This window comes from Paramisgurnus dabryanus, chromosome 13, assembly GCF_030506205.2.
Source record: "Paramisgurnus dabryanus chromosome 13, PD_genome_1.1, whole genome shotgun sequence".
Classification (NCBI taxonomy): Eukaryota; Metazoa; Chordata; class Actinopteri; order Cypriniformes; family Cobitidae; genus Paramisgurnus; species Paramisgurnus dabryanus.
Genome location: NC_133349.1, coordinates 34,814,137 through 34,828,377, shown reverse-complemented (window position 1 = coordinate 34,828,377; position 14,241 = coordinate 34,814,137). Strand labels below are relative to the sequence as shown.

The following is a 14,241-nucleotide window of genomic DNA, read 5'->3' as shown; positions in this document are numbered from 1 at the left end:
CCCGGGGCACAGGGCTTAATTTTCTCACTCTCCGTAGGACCCAGGCCACAACAGATGTCGTCGTCTCGCGACTCGTCCGAGGCTAGGCAGTTTGGGCGCTACAAGCACAGCATACACACAGCAAGTAAAACGTAAACACCATCAATCAGTGAAACTCACCCACAGCACTCTTATACAACTTCACGTGGTTTTTAGATCGCCCTCGCCACCTGGCTACGACTCCCTCGAGAGGATAGTTGGGCGATAGCTAGACCACCGATGACAGTGAGATGTGTGTTATTCACAGGCCCGGCGTGTTGTTTATCACTCCTCTGGCTCACCTGCGCTTCCTTTTTCCACAGGGCCACTGCTCGATTAGAGAACGGTGCTTCCTACCAATTGCTTCGTCCGTGCTTCCGGTCAACCCGCGGCTCGCCCACGCTCCCCTCTACAGTGGGGCCAGGGACCTCAAACACAAGGCAAACGCACACCCAGCAACTCCTCTTCCAAGTAATATACAGATAAGTATTACAGCTGTGACTCACTCTTCGTTGTCAATGATTTCTAATATCTGCACTGTTGAATGCTCTGTGTCCGCTTTCTCACGAATGAAGTCTCCCAGTATTCCTTCGCTAGCTGACTGTGCCTTTCTCTCTTCCCCAGGGAAACGATCAAGCCAGCATAGTCCGTCTGCAAAGCAGCAACACAGCGTATACAAAGTACACCACAAGCACGTTCCGGTGCAATGTTCCTTTAAAATCCACCGCTCCGTCCTTTTCGCCTTTCTTGGCTGCCGCACTCTTTCCATGTGCCATAAGCACTTCAGTGGATCAACGGCGCCCTCCGGCTCCTCTAAGGACGGAGCGTGTGATCGGGTCTGCCCTAGGCAGTGCAGCAACTCGTGCCCGAAACGACTCCTCTTCTTTGGGCTTCTTTGGGCCTTTTTATGTCCGTTCTCTCTGTTCCATCCTCCAATCATGAGTACTCAGCTTGATTGGTCACACCTGTTGCTCGTTTGTCCATCATCTGTGTCGCTAGGGAGACCAGGAAGCGAAATGGTGCTCTTAAAATCGGGTCTGGGCGGAAACCATCTTCACGGAACCTTTCTCCGCCACTTTTGGTTCCCGCCCTACCATAGTCACCTGGTGACACATAATTATCTTATTTAGCAAAACGATTGTCATTTTAACCCAAAAATATGCACTTTAAACCACAACTTCTCGTGTTGCACCAGACGTGTGACGTGCAAACGCGACCTCACGTGATGCATAAGCACGTCGAAAGGTCACACGTTACATATGTTACACAGGAATATGTCAGTCAACAGCTTTGGGTCAAATGGCTCTGCTAAGCTGCTGTCGAATCACAACACAATAAACAAACTACACAATCAGAACTTGTTATGTATTTCTGAAGGATGGACTTAGAGGGCTGTAGTCCAAATCGGCTGTTCTCTGTAAGCTTTGAAATAGGAATTCTGTTCCCAGACAGTGAACTTTGAGCTTTATCATTTTACAGGTATTATTTATGCTATTATAGCAATATTACACACTAACAAAAATTTAAAAAATGGAATCAGGAAGACCGTGACTTTTAAAATAAATGCTAATGAAATTATTGCTTTAACCAATCAGATTTCGAGTTGGTGTCACTGGCGCCATTTAGCTGACTTACAATGACGTCAGCCTTTTTACGTTTTGACCCCCAGCAGTTTTAAACAATTCCCGCTAGCTTTTTCCAGCTTAAAGCAACACTAAAGACTTATTGCTCTTTGCTCCCCCTACAGGTTAGAAGGGTAATTGTTCATTACCACTGTCGTAAATACTGCAGCATAGCTGGCTCTGATTGGATTGTAGGTCTGCCGTAAAGCAAGTTTTTGTAGTTTTCACTCGAACTACAGGACCACTACCCGACGGTTGGAAACTTCTTTAGTGCGGTTTTGGCCGATAGAGGGCTGCAAAGCAAATGTGAAAGTGCCATTCACCCTGTTTTGAGTGGATAAACCACTGAAACTTTTTTGGAAACGTTATTTTAAGGTAAAAAAAACCTCTTTGGTGTTGCTTTAACGCAGACTCAATGAACACTATTCGATCTGTCCGGCTAAAAACAGACCTGACTGTCTGCCATGATGAATTTTGAAGGCAAAAATCCTTGATTTCCTTCAGGATAAAAATCTGTGTGAGAGCATGTGACAGCTGTATGTGTTGACATATTTGGCGGGGACTATTCCTGTGTCCCCTGCTTCAGTCGAACGGACATTCGCAGCCCTACAATGAATTACATCTTTAGTCAGAAATACTAACGAACAGTCTTAACTTTCAGCATTTTCTTCTTGAGGAAAGAAAGGAAGATGGATTTTGTTTACAAATAATCCACAGGCTATTGGTGAGTTTAATGCATTTTTTATATTTGTAAAGGTTTATTTTGTGAATATCACTTTTTTAATAGTAAACCTTTGAATACCTCAAAATGATGGTATTGCGATATGGATTAATTCAGATTAGACACCAATAAAAGCCTAGGTGTGAAATGCATGGACCGCCACTGTTTAATATATAAGACATCACGCATTACCATATGCAAGCGCAAAAATGTGAAATAAAAAATTGAAAATATGATTAGCAATAAAGTGCACAGCTCGGTTGGCTACTTTGTGTAATGTCCGAGCTTAACAGCGTCCACCCCCCATGCCCATAATGCTTTGCAGAGCTACAGCAACCTGCTTTATAAATGTTCTACAGTAAGGATTAGTTCATTTTACAGTAATAATGCTGTGAAAACTACAGAAATGTGGGTAACACTTTATTTTACGACCCGCAAAGTACCGCGTAATTAAACCGAATTTACAGCGTACCTATTTGTAACAACAGAGTACCTCTACAGTACGTACTTGTAGTTATAAGGGAATAATATTTTAAGTTTGGGGTAGTAAGGGGGTAAGAATATATGGAAAATTATTCTCTAAGTATTTCATAACTACAGGGTACCTATTGTAATATTACGTGGTATGTATGACTTACGTCTATGGGTAATATGGTCTATGTGTAATATGTTTTTTTTTTCATATTTGCTACTTACCTGATGAAGTGTTTTGTATAGCCTACAGTTGATGTCTACAAGCCACGTCGGCAAATAAAATAAAACACACAATAAAAATAATAGCAACTTGTACCTCTTTGATCTGTATATGTATACATGAGTTACGAGGTAACTCTTATATTTGTGGGCTGTAAACTAAAGTGGGGCTTATTCCCCGATTGTTCTGTGTATGTACCAGGTAACTCTCATATTTGCGGGCTGTAAACTAAAGTGGGGCTTATTCCCCGATTGTTCTGTGTATGTACCAGGTAACTCTCATATTTGCGGGCTGTAAACTAAAGTGGTGCTTTGTTCACCTCTTGTTATAAATGTTATAGGGTAAATACCATAAACATACAGAATATTGTTATTTTTATTTTAAAACAACTTATTTCAAAACAACTTTAAAACACTATAATTAAGCCAACACTTAATGTTTATTATCACATAACTTTTATTTAAAATAAAAAGTCATGACAATTTTTCATTGTTTTTGCGGCTTGGCTTCCTCTGTTGGTGTTCTTGTCCACTCGGATGATGAGTTGATGTCGTCTCACAAATGCTGTTCTGCATTACAAATAAAAAACATAAATGAAAGCCTTCAGTAAATGTTTCTTCACTGTGCCTTGACAGAAACAGAGTTTTCTGAGCCAGTTATGTTAATAACTTTAGCACACTAACTTATGTGCTAGTTAACCTGCTACCGTTAGCTGGCAACTTTCTTGAAAAAACATTGTTTGAAATGCGTTAGTCATGTATTAACAAAACCAGTCACCTTATCCAGCATGCGGATCCTGCTAACATCACTCGCAGCTGTACTCCACAGTGTAGAACGTTTTTAAAACCTCTTAAAGAAATTTCACCTCAGGATCGCGTTCCAGCAAACCTCCTGCAGACAGCCGCGCGTTCTACACCTGCGCAGTAGCCTACGCATGTAGTCGTCTTTTGCTTTAGCGGGAGCTGATATCTGCTGTTGTTTCATTCTGGTTTGCCATTGCATAAATTATATTTGGCTAAAATACTTGTGTTTACAGTAAATAAATTGCAAAGCACCACTTCAAATATGTCCGCAAATGTAGGAGTTTCCTGGTAAATAGGGAATAAGTTGCTATTTTTATTGTACTTACCTTAAAAAAAAAGATAACCACATTAAACCAGCTGGACTTTTGTTATTAAAAGCAAGTAATATAGGCTACTAAAATAAAAGTGATGTGCTGTTATATTTATTCAGTGTTCGAATTGAAGGGGGTCTGGGGGGGTCCCGGACCTCCTATAAGCCTTAAGGGACCCCCCATAAAGCACAAAAATATAAATTAGGGGGGTCCCCTGGTTTTTATTAAAATTAAAATACTACATGAATTTAAAATTCTTATGTTGCGTGCAGGGCCGGCCCGAGGCATAAGCGAACCAAGCGGCTGCTTAGGGCCCCGCTGGCCACCAGGGGGCCCCCGCCCCAATCGTTTTTTTTATTTTTATTTTTTTATACAATTAAATAACTTAAACAGGTAATATAAATGGATGAATGAATGAATACAAATTTATAAATGAATAATTAAAGACAAGAAAATTTTGATTTGCAGAAAACTATGTGTCTGCAGTGCTAGCGTTTTAGTCAGGCGCAACATAGACACCTGTGCCACCTGCGCGCAAGTGCACAACGTCGTCACTCACTGTAAACAATGATGAGCCATTTGACATGTCAAAAAAAAGGATATATCCCTCTGGGGCCGAAAAGAGAACAAAGAAAAGGACCGAGGATGAGAAAAAAGAGCAAGATAAAGGTATGTTTGCATGATTATATACAGTATGTTTAATTTGTGTTAGTGGTGTGACAGATCGACGTTAATCTGTGACCGTGATCGACCCACGGTTCGGCTCGCATGCGCTTAAATAGTGAAAGTTTATCATTTGCACGTGTTTCAAAGGCTTGCAAAAGTTAACATTTCAAGTGATTTTAAACAATTTATCCCGCAAAAAGGCGCTAAAGTGAGCAGTATTCTGCAAGCCCATGCGGTTTAAATTGTCCAGCCCAGCTCCCTTCAGAGATCAGAACACTAACACTTGATGTTTAAACTTTAGAGAGAGTTACGCTATTTTGTGTCATACTGTAGTCCATTAACATATATTTGAGGAATAGAGCACTGAAAAGAACATAACGTTTTTATGCTCCGCCGTCTGCATTTCCGTCTGTGTGAGCGCGCCGCGTATAAGTGCACTTAGTAGGGCACACATAAAATCTTTCTGTTCTTGACATTGCACATACAAACAAAATGATCTCCACAGTACTCTTTTCCAATAAAAACAGTTGTTTATGTCTTTAGACGGTTTATGTATAGATTAGGCAGAAACCAGGTCCGTGCTTCTCTTAAAGAGACAGTAACCTTAATTAACCTACTTAAGTCTGTGTCATTAATGTTAATCAAACCTTCCAAGACAAAGAGAAAATCACTTCTGTAGCTCTAAAAAAAGAATAATTATATTTAATTCATACAATATAAGTGTTATGATTCATTTGATTTGATTTCTGTTCCTAATGCTAATTTTAGCCCTTACTTAATGTGCAACTTTGTTCTTTTTATAAATGTTTGTAAGTAATTTCTTCATTTTTTTATTAGTTTTTCCAACCCCTTATTCTGCTGATCCGAAAAATGATCAGATCTGTGCCTCAAAAACCATAATGTGATCCGAACCGTGAGTTTTGTGATCCATCACACCCCTAGCTAGCATTGCTGTATGTGTTGAAGTGAACGTTCCAACATCGGTAACGTTCCAGCTTCATAGGCAAAGCACATGCGCTCTCTGTCTAAGATCTTTGGTAAGAGATGGTATTGGACTTTATGAGAATATATACCAATACCATGTTGGGTAGGGAGATTTCTGTGATGAAAATGGACTTCAATCTTATTTATATGGTGGGTAGTGATGTAACAGTGCTATCCTATATTTATTTATTTATTGCTTGTTGTGTAAGTAATGAAAAATAAGCAAAATAAACTCATTCTGCTCGATCAACTATGCACTTATCCAATGCTATTTTTTTCAGGAACACTGTTGAAGTACTTTGGAGCACAACCAACTCCACCCGCCCCTGATGTTTCATCAAGTGTCAGTGTCTCCACAGCTGATGATGCAGCAGATGAGGTTTTTCTTGTTGGCCAATGTTAACATTCCATAGCCTGTTAATATGACATGACACATTGAAGAATAAAGTATTTTATTTAAGTATAGATTTTTTTCATTATTTAAATTATTATTCATTTATAATGTAACATTAGAGCGTGACATTTGTGTCCGCGTGGTGGGAGGGGGGCCCCCAAACACATTCTGCTTAGGGCCCCCAAGAGGCTCAGGCCGGCACTGGTTGCGTGTCACAAAGCGAAACTGTCTTTATTTGTCCCAATTTCGCAATAAACTAATTCAAATGACTTCTGTCTGAAATAAATAAACTCGCAAGTGCGCCTCATGCTGTTTTCTGGAGGAATTGACAGACAAACAGTGGCAAATCTATCCTCTCAGTCTGACGGCTGGTCCACCCAGTCACACAAAATATTTTATTGGGGAAGCAGAAGAAATCACGCTTAAATGATAATAAATGATAGTCTCAACTTTGTTTGTGAGCGGCATTGACAAGTACATAAACCCTGTGCGTGTTTGCTGTGATTGTTTTTAATGATAGAGAACACGAACCATTTGATATTTCAGATGAAATAAAACTTATCACTAAGTTAAGCAGATCTTACTTGTAATTGTCATCTATGTGACGCGACAGTCGGCACTCAGCAGCACATCATCATTTGAAATCCGTTTACAAGATGAATTCTCTTGTTATGTTAAATATGAAGTTTACATTGCGTTGTAAAAATGATGAAATTATCTTCATACGTGCTTAATTCATAATGAGAACGTATTAATACAAGCTTGTTTATGCTGCTATATTATATAACAAAATAAACAATACATGTCATTTTATATACAAACTATAATTCTATCTTGACAAGCACATTATCTGCTTCATGTTGGTCCGGTTTAATTCAGAGGACTCATTGCTTTTGTGTATTCATTTTCATTTTAAGCCTTTAAAAAGTAATTATTTTAGATGCAATTTTGTAATATTTATAGCTTAAATTATCTAATATAATTTTTAAAACATTTAAAATCATTTTGCAGAATTCCGCAGATTTTTCAAAAACATTTCCAGAGATAAGGCAAAAAAAGTCAGCATATTTCGTCTGTCCCTGTTTATCGCTCAAATACGCATCATTCAGAAATAAATAACTATATTTATAGAAAGTATCTTTTGCATGTGTTTTTTTAAACCTTGCAAATGTTAACATGCAAGCGATTTTAAAAAATTTGAGCGGAAGATGTTAAAGTGGGCTGTTTTATGTGCGCAAAGACAAGGACACGTCGCGCACACATACTTAAATGGCACTCATAAGCGGACGCACGGAGACGCGCAATTCCTAAAGCATGCAAACACAATATTATTTGGAAATACCACAGTCTTGGCACCTATTCTCATAAAAACATTCAGTTATGTTTTAAAGTAAGTGCAATCAGTTCAGAAAGAAATCAGATGTTTGTGTTGGTCTGAAAGTAGCAGTTCTTATCTGCTTGTGTTTCTGTCATTTATATTAATTAAACAACAGAAAACAAAGGAAAATCACTTCTGTATCTAAAAACAGATTAATTATTCGATGAAGAAGACAGTGTTATTATTCATTTGATTCTATTTATGTACCTAAATATATCTTACTTTATTTGTAACTTTGTTCTTTTCTATTTTTTATGCTCATAATTTCTTAATTTGTTCTTATGTTATTTTCCCTCCCCCAGTTTTGCTGATCTGAAAGTATTCGATCTATGACTCAAAAAACGCAATGTAATCCATTTAACCACTACTATACTGTATAGTAAAATTATGCAATTTAAAAATGAGTTCCACCCTATTTCACCCCTATTCTGTGTAAAATTTCTGCCCTTGCCAGTGTTTCACACTAATTTGAGGGGTAAAAAATGTATTAGAGTTTGAGTTAAGGGTAATTTGGGGTTTCTTTGATTAAAACCAGGATCAGATGATTACTGATCAAGGACGATCACATCTTACTTTGTGAAATCACAGCGATCCTATGATAAGGGGGTGGGGCTTGGCCAGGGGGTGGGGCTTAGCTAGGGGACCCCTCATAAGCTTTGACATAATTCGAACACTGTATTTATTTGCCGATGTGGCTCGTAGACATTGACTGTATACAACATTCAGTAGTCAATATGAAAAATTCACAATAAAAAAAATAAAAAAATGAAACATAATTTCCCCATAGACTTGACTACGTCATACATACCACGTAATATTACAATAGGTACCCTGTTGTTATAAAATACTTAGAGTATAAATAATTTATAATTCTTCATATTCTTACCCCTTATTACCCCAAACTTAAAATATTATTCCCTTATACCTACAAGTACGTACTGTAGAGGTACCCTGTTGTTACAAATAGGTACGCTGTAAATTCGGTTAAAAAATGTGGTACTTTGCGGGTCGTAAAATAAAGTGTTACCGAAATGTGTTACAGTGTACCCATTTTCTGATGGTTACTTCCAGCAGGATAATGTCACTGTCAGGATCCCATCACCATCCACATCATCAGTCACTCCTCCCACTCGTTCCCTCTCACCTGAATTCTAATCACCTACACCTGTGTCCATTTACCATATCCCTTTATATATTTCGCTGCTCCCTTCACTTCTTGTCTGGTCTCATCACAAATGGACACCTAAACTCACCCGTACAGTACTACTCACCTATTATTTCTCTGCTTCAGTGTGTGTTTCAATAAAGTACTATAATACTTAACTTCAGTCTACTTCCTGGCTCTGAGTGTGACACAAGACCAGACCGAAGAAATGCAAAACACTGCTGATCCCGAGAGGAGTCTAACTTGTGATCCCTTCGCAGAACTGGTCCAGGCGGTTTGACTATCATTACTGCCTTCTCCTCCTATAAATCCACCTTCTCTATCCGAAGACATCTTACACTCCGCTTGTCAGCTACAGCTTCATCAAAACCTTGCTGAGATCAGCTGCCTCTGCTAGTCCCATGGCTCGTTCAGCGACATTCACCAGTGAGGCAGAGGATGTAGAGTTTTTTTGCTTAAAGTATCTCTATACTTCCAAATGCAAGCATATCAGTTTTCTGATGTGGCTTTTATCATATCACTATTGTCTGGTCGAGCTCTTCAATGGGCACAATCCCTCTGGAACTCGAACTCCCCCATTATATTATCACAGTCTTGTTTTCTTCAACACTTTAAGGAAATTTTCGGCCAGAAGGTGGCAGACCTCTCCGTGCAACTCTACAACCTACAACAAGGAAGATCTTCAGTAAGTACTTATGCCTTAAATTTCTGCACTTTATCTGCATCTAGTGGCTGGAATAAGAATGCCCTTATAACTGCCTTTCGTCATGGTCTAAACTCTTACATCCGTCAGCTCATAGTAGTGTGTGACGATAACATGCATTTGTCTAGAAAATCTCATCCAGAAAACCATCTGCCTTTCTCAATGTCTGTCAGCCTGTGAGGATGTCCCCACCGCGCTCTACCTCTGCCTCCGGCTGCCTCCTCGGGTTCCTCCATCACATGAACACATGCAAGTCTACTCCACACATCTATCAACTTCTAAACTCCAGTGCCGCATCTGACTAAAGCTTTGCCTCTACTGTGGAGAAGACAAACATGTCATCCCAGATTGTCCAGTCCATCCCTCTCGCCAAACAGTAAGCTCCATTCACATTCTCTCCATCGTAGAAACCTTAAAATGTACCACTGTGTACCTGCTAACCCCCTGTACTGGTGTCCCAGCAAAAGCCCTCGTTGACTCAGGATCTGTGGTGAACTTCATCTCCACACAAGTACTACAAAAGTTAAACCTCCAAAGACACTGTTACAGCAGGACATTACCGTTCAGACTATCCAGGGCAAACCACTGGCTCAAGGTCGTACCCGCCACTTCACCCCCACATTAACCATTCGAGTCAGATGCCTGCATGTTGAGGAGATCTCCTTTATGGTGCTGGAGGAATCCACTGCAGAACTTATCTTGGGATGCCCATGGATGTTCAAACATCAACCTAACATCAACTAGCAAATCGGTGAGATCTTTAACTGGGGAGATAACTCTTTTCAATCCTGTTTAACGCCCATTCGGAAGTCCCCCTCTCTTGGTTGTCCTTCATCTTCCAAATCCAGTTCTGAACTTCCTCTCTATTCCATGACCGTAGAGAGCCCTCCTGTCCAACACCAAGTGGAAATACCCAAGGAATTCTGGGCACTCCAGGATGTGTTTAGTAAACAGTTGGCTACCAAACTTTCTCCTCATTGGCCTTGTGGGGCTCATATCTTCTCCAAGCTAGACCTGCAAAGCGCCTATATCCTGATCCATATCTGCCGAGGTGACGAATAGAAGATGGCCTTCATAACCCCCTCAAGTCACTATGATGACTGGGTCATGCCCTTCAGACTCTCCAACTCGCCAGTGGTCTTCCAAGGGTACATGAACGAGGTCCCCGTCACTACCTCAACAAGTTTGTAATTGTCTACATAGACGATATCTTTATATTTCCATCTCCCTCTCTGAACATAATTCTCATGTGACCCTAGTCCTGGAAAAATTAAGACAACACCAATTGTACCTGAAGCTGGAGAAGTGCGAGTTCCATACCACCACTGTACAATTCCTCTGATATATCATCGATCAACGTGGAGTTCAAATGGACCAGAGGAAGGCGGAGACTATTCGCAACTGGCCCCTCCCTACTACGGTAAAGCATCTGCAACGGTTCCTAGGGTTTGCCAACTTCTACTGCCGGTTCATTAATAAATATAGCCTTATCAGTGCTCCCCTCACCTCTTCCTTAAAGGGGTTTCCCAAGTCACTCACATTAACTCCTGAAGCCATCACCACCTTTAACCACCTTATGGAAGCCTTTTTGTCCGCACCTGTCCTCGCCCATCCCAATCCAGATCTTCCATTCTTCATTAAAGTGCAGGAGGTAGGAGCCATTCTCTCCCAGCAGCAGGGGAATCCTCCCAGACTCCATCCATGTGCCTTCTTCTCCAGAAAACTGTCCCTGGCGGGGCGGAACTACGACATAGGTAATCGAGAATTGCTCGCCTTCAAATTCACACTGGAAGAGTGGAGACATTGGCTGGAGGGTGCTTATCATCCCTTTGAAGTCATTACCAATCACTGAAACCTTGAATACCTTCGTGATGCTAAGGGACTAAACTCCCGCCAGGCCCGTTGGGCACTTTTCTTTACTCAATTCGATTTCACCGTCACCTACAGGCCAGCCAGTAAGAACCTCGAAAAAGATACCCTCTCATGTCTCCATAATTCTACTTCTGTGGATCTCCAACCTGAGACCATTCTCCCTCCAGACATGTTCATCAGCCCATTCGTCTGGGATATTGACGAGCAAATTACCCAGGAATATCTCTTTAATCCCGCTTTGCCAGGGGTACCCGAAGGACTCAGCTATGTACCCACACACCTCCGCAATGAGCTCTTGGATTCCACTCACTACTACTACTTCTACTCTGGGCTCTGGACATCCAGGTAGCAGCGCACCCTCTCGCTCCTCAGTCAAAGGTACTGGTGGCCATCCATCTCCCAGGATGTCTCCCGGTACAAAGGTTGCTCAGTCTGCGCCATAACCAACACCCCAAGAAAACCCCTTTTAGGTAAATTAGTGCCACTGCCCATTCCTCAACGGACATGGTGTTGATTTCACGACCGACCCGCCCAATTCCCAAAACTTTTCCTGTGTCTCAGTAGTGGTTGACAGATTTTCCAGGGTGTGCAAACTTATACACTTTGCCCAAACTCCCTACCGCCTTTATAAACGCCAAACCATGTATTTCGCAATTTCGGAATCCCAGAGGATATAGTCTCGGATAGAGGAAATTGAAGAGAACCACATCTATTGAGTCCGCAACATCATGGAGTCCTGGAGGCAAGGTCCTCGAGTGGAATACTTAGTTAACTGGGAGGACTATGGCCCAAAAGAACGCTCATGTGTGCCCCGTGAGGACATCTTGGACCCCACTCCCCTTACTCAGTTCCACTCCGATCACCCGATCGCCCAGCTCCCAGGCCCCGATGTTGACCTCACTGCCGTATTCCCCCCTCTCAACAGCCGCCAAGAGCCGCCTCAGGAGGAGGGGGTACTGTCAGGATCATTAGTCCCCCCTCCCACTCGTTCCCTCTCACCTGAATTCTAATGACCTACACTTGTGTCCCATCACCATATCCCTTTATATATCTCTTTGCTCCCTTCACTCCTTGTCTGGTCTCATCACAAATGGACACCTAGACTCTGCTTCAGTGTGTGTTTCAATAAAGTACTATTATACTTAATTTCAGTCTACTTCCTGGATCTAAGTGTGACAGTCACAAAGCTCAAATCATCTTAGACTGGTTTCTTGAACATGACAATAAGTTCTCTGTACTCCAGTGGCCTCCAGTCACCAGATCTCAATCCAATAGAGCATCTTTGTGATGTGGTGGAACTGGAGATTCGCCAACAAACAAAAGTAATTTTTTTTTCATGTTATAAATAAAAGTTTAAGTTTTGTATATTGAAGGCTTTGTTTTTAATCTGTAATTTACAGCAATAATCACAAATTACACATTTTTTTGTTATTTTCATTGTCATTACAACTTTGATGTTCTATTTCTCATAAAACAGGTGGGGTCACATACACTCACTTAAAGGATTATTATGAACACCTGTTCAATTTCTCATTAATGCAATTATCTAATCAACCAATCACATGGCAGTTGCTTCAATGCATTTAGGGGTGTGGTCCTGGTCAAGTCAATCTCCTGAACCAGAATGGGAAAGAAAGGTGATTTAAGCAATTTTGAGCATGGCATGGTTGTTGGTGCCAGACGGGCCGGTCTGAGTATTTCACAATCTGCTCAGTTACTGGGATTTTCACGCACAACCATTTCTAGGGTTTACAAAGAATGGTGTGAAACGGGAAAACATCCAGTATGCGGCAATCCTGTGGGCGAAAATGCCTAGAGGTCAGAGGAGAATAGGTCGACTGATTCAAGCTGATAGAAGAGCAGCTTTGACTGAAATAACCACTCGTTACAACCGAGGTATGCAGCAAAGCATTTGTGAAGCCAAACCTTGAGGTGGATGGGCTACAACAGCAGAAGGCCCCTTAGTGCCAATTGGGCATCGTTTAAATGCCACAGCCTACCTGAGCATTGTTTTGGCCATGTCCATCCCTTTATGACCACCATGTAGCCATTCTCTGATGGCTACTTCCAGCAGGATAATGCACCATGTCACAAAGCTTGAATCATTTCAAATTGGTTCCTTGAACATGACAATGAGCTCACTGTACTAAAATGGCCCCCACAGTCTCCAGATCTCAACCCAAGAGAGCATCTTTGGGATGCGGTGGAATGAGAGCTTCGTGTCCTGGATGTGCATCCCTACAAATCTCCATCAACTGCAAGATGCTATCCTATCAATATGGGCCAACATTTTTAAGGAATGCTTTCAGCACCTTGTTGAATCAATGCCCGTAGAATTAAGGCAGTTCTGAAGGTAAAAGGGGGTCAAACACATTATTAGTATGGTGTTTCTAATAATCCTTTAGGTGAGTGTATATCTTATGCTTATATTTCTTACATAGTTTATTTGTAACCAAATCATTTAATGTGCCAGTAACTTAATTTAAAAGTTATTTCACCCTTGTGTAATTTTAATGTATTTAGCAACTTAGCAAATTGTAACTACTTTCTCTAAAGGGTTTTCCAATTGATCTATTTTGAATTTAAATTACAAGTGGCTTGTAGTTTCTTAAGATATGGTTTTAGAGACGCTTTCTTAAGACTGATCATTAAACTGATCACACATGACTTATTGGCAGCTTAGACAAATAACCACACTGTTGGACGACTACGTCCACATAATCTAACATGAGTCATCTGGTAATTCCCTCGACTTTGACAGCTGATGATGACATGTGCATTCATGTTCATACTTTCATTATTCAAAGGATTATATTCACAGTCTCCCAGTAAAATTCAGAAGCTCTTACACAGTGAGTGATTCACAAAACAGCAATGACATCATTGAGTCTGAAAATGCCAGTATGACTA

General features: G+C 40.9%; 2 long non-coding RNA genes across 2 annotated transcripts; one reads left to right on the top strand and one right to left on the bottom strand.

The window, feature by feature from the left end:
• Nucleotides 1-3,491: 3,491 nt before the first annotated feature.
• LOC141279932 (uncharacterized) lies at nt 3,492-4,259 on the bottom strand. Its single transcript, XR_012334753.1, has 2 exons — nt 3,833-4,259; nt 3,492-3,624 (listed from the first exon to the last, which is right to left on the bottom strand). It is a non-coding gene; the product is annotated as an uncharacterized lncRNA (long non-coding RNA).
• A 367-nt stretch (nt 4,260-4,626) lies between these two features.
• LOC135748721 (uncharacterized) lies at nt 4,627-6,284 on the top strand. Its single transcript, XR_012334816.1, has 2 exons — nt 4,627-4,838; nt 6,101-6,284. It is a non-coding gene; the product is annotated as an uncharacterized lncRNA (long non-coding RNA).
• Nucleotides 6,285-14,241: the final 7,957 nt, after the last annotated feature.